This window comes from Salvelinus alpinus, chromosome 16 (assembly GCF_045679555.1).
Source record: "Salvelinus alpinus chromosome 16, SLU_Salpinus.1, whole genome shotgun sequence".
Taxonomy (NCBI): domain Eukaryota; kingdom Metazoa; phylum Chordata; class Actinopteri; order Salmoniformes; family Salmonidae; genus Salvelinus; species Salvelinus alpinus.
Window position 1 is genome coordinate 45,334,893 of NC_092101.1, and position 2,550 is coordinate 45,337,442.

At 44.5% G+C, this 2,550-nt stretch overlaps 1 long non-coding RNA gene across 1 annotated transcript; it reads right to left on the reverse strand.

Moving 5' to 3' along the window:
* Positions 1 to 693: 693 nt before the first annotated feature.
* Positions 694 to 2,072, reverse strand: LOC139541579 (uncharacterized). The gene is made up of 2 exons (XR_011668365.1): positions 1,845 to 2,072; positions 694 to 1,307 (listed from the first exon to the last, which is right to left on the reverse strand). It is a non-coding gene; the product is annotated as an uncharacterized lncRNA (long non-coding RNA).
* Positions 2,073 to 2,550: the final 478 nt, after the last annotated feature.

Consider the following 2,550-nt stretch of genomic DNA (forward strand, 5'->3'; position numbering starts at 1 on the left):
CAGCACAAGGCTCTCATGGCAGGAAGCGGTCACAGCACAAGGCTCTCATGGCAGGAAGCGGTCACAGCACAAGGCTCTCATGGCAGGAAGCGGTCACAGCACAAGGCTCTCATGGCAGGAAGCGGTCACAGCACAAGGCTCTCATGGCAGGAAGCGGTCACAGCACAAGGCTCTCATGGCAGGAAGCGGTCACAGCACAAGGCTCTCATGGCAGGAAGCGGTCACAGCACAAGGCTCTCATGGCAGGAAGCGGTCACAGCACAAGGCTCTCATGGCAGGAAGCGGTCACAGCACAAGGCTCTTTCAGGTGAAATCAGATGTTTTATTTACAGCAGTAAATATTTACAGAATGGATTCAAGAATCGCTCCGGTATATTTTCTGTTTGGCATGTGCAAATTAGATCTAAATCACATCTTTCTATTACCAGATGCTTCACACACCTATCTAGACAGTTAAAACGCCACGTTACTCACCCATTATCAGGAGACTTCTAGTGTCTTTCTCCCAGAGTTTTTTGGATCATTAACATGGGATAATAGTAATAGGTCTACATGTTTTTTAATTCACCCTTATTCAATCCATTAACCTACAGGTTAAATGCTTCCACCGTGTGGCCACCAACCATCAGTGTACACACCTTGCATCATGTCTTCATGTCACGGCCGTCAACAGAAGTGGACCAAGGTGCAGCGTGGTGAGTGTACATGTTCTTTTATTTAGAAAAGACGCCAAACAAAACACACTACAAAACAAACCGTGAAGCTAAAGGCTATGTGCCATAAACAAAGCCAACTTCCCACAAAGACAGGTGGGAAAAAGGGCTACCTATGTATGGTTCTCAATCAGAGACAACGATAGACAGCTGTATCTGATTGAGAACCCTACCCGGCCAAAACATAGAAATACAAATAATAGAACATAGAATACCCACCCCAACTCACACCCTGACCAAACCAAAATAGAGACATAAAAAGGATCTCTAAGGTCAGGGCGTGACACTTCTTGTTGAATCAAAGGATGTTATCAAAGACAACTCATTTTTCTAGATAGAATCAAAACATTAACCACAGTTCATGAAGTTATAGACTGTACAACACCCTGCAATGTGATCCTTCTCCGTAGTGGTGAGTTGTGTCCCCGAGGCTACAGATGGACGGGTGGTTGTGAGCGGTCTGCCAGATGATGATGGTGTTATACAGTACGGTCATGAGCTCAGGTTCAGCTGCCCCAACCCAGAACACCAACTGAAGGGAAACCCACAGGTAGTGTGTGCCACGGGGGGGATGTGGAACAACCGTTTCCCCACCTGTGAAGGAAAACATTTAAGGTCAGCCAAAACAAAGCAAATCACTTTACGGACAACAACACATTACTTCAGGTGTGCAAATGTTCTACAGCTGCACCATTGAGAGCATCCTGACTGGATGCATCACCGCCTGGTATGGCAACTGCTCAGCAACTGACCGTAAGGCGCTACATAGGGTAGTGCGTACGGCCCAGTACATCAATGGGGCCAAGCTTCCTGCCATCCAGGACATACATACTAGGCGGTGTCAGAGGAAGGCCCAAAAAATTGTCAAAGACTCAGTCACCCAAGTCATATACTGTCCTCTCAAGCTGGCAACCAGTACTGGATAGCCAAGTCTAGGTCCGAAAGGCTCCTTAACAGCTTCTACCCCCAAGCCATAAGACTGCTGTACAATTAATAAAATGGCCACCCGGACTATTTACATTGACAGCCCCCCATCCCCCTACCCCTTTGTCTTTACACTGCTGCTACTTGCTGTTATTATCTATGCAGTAACTTTACCCCTGCCTACATGTACTAATGACGTCGACTAACCTTTACCACCGCCCATTGACTTGCTACTGTAGCCAATTGTAATGCCACCTGATCTTCAGGACATGTTCACACACTGATTCCTGTACCATCTTCTCGTTTCAGAACCCTGCACTGTGGACGATCAGCTGATGAACACACAGAACATCCAATTCATGCTTCATCAGAAAGATCAAACTAAACACTCTGTCACACATGTGGACCTTATCACTTTTAAGTGTACTGGTCATAGTAGACTTAGCCCAGGAAGTGTTGATTTTCGTCAGCAGTGTATACATGGGGTCATGAACTTACCTCATTGCCAATAGTGGCTTCAGCTCACGGGAAGAGACGGCCACTAACTTGTTGGACAAACATGTCAACGAATAACCCCTGTCAATAGTTTTCTTAAATATTTTCAGCTTCATGATTGTCCAACATTAAAAAAAGTGCCTCTGATTCTAATTTAATCAATTGAATTTAATAAAATCTAATCGAATCTAGTCTAATCTACTCTACTCTAATCTACTCTAATACAATGTACTCTAATCTAAATGAATCTACTCTAATCTAAACAAATCTACTCTAATCTAATATTTATTATTATAATTGTTCCCTGGAATATTATCCCACACACCATCAAGCCTTCTCATCCCACTGGACACAGACGCCAAATCAACATCTATTCCACGTGGGTTCAATTTCATTTCCATGACATTGAGACAACGTT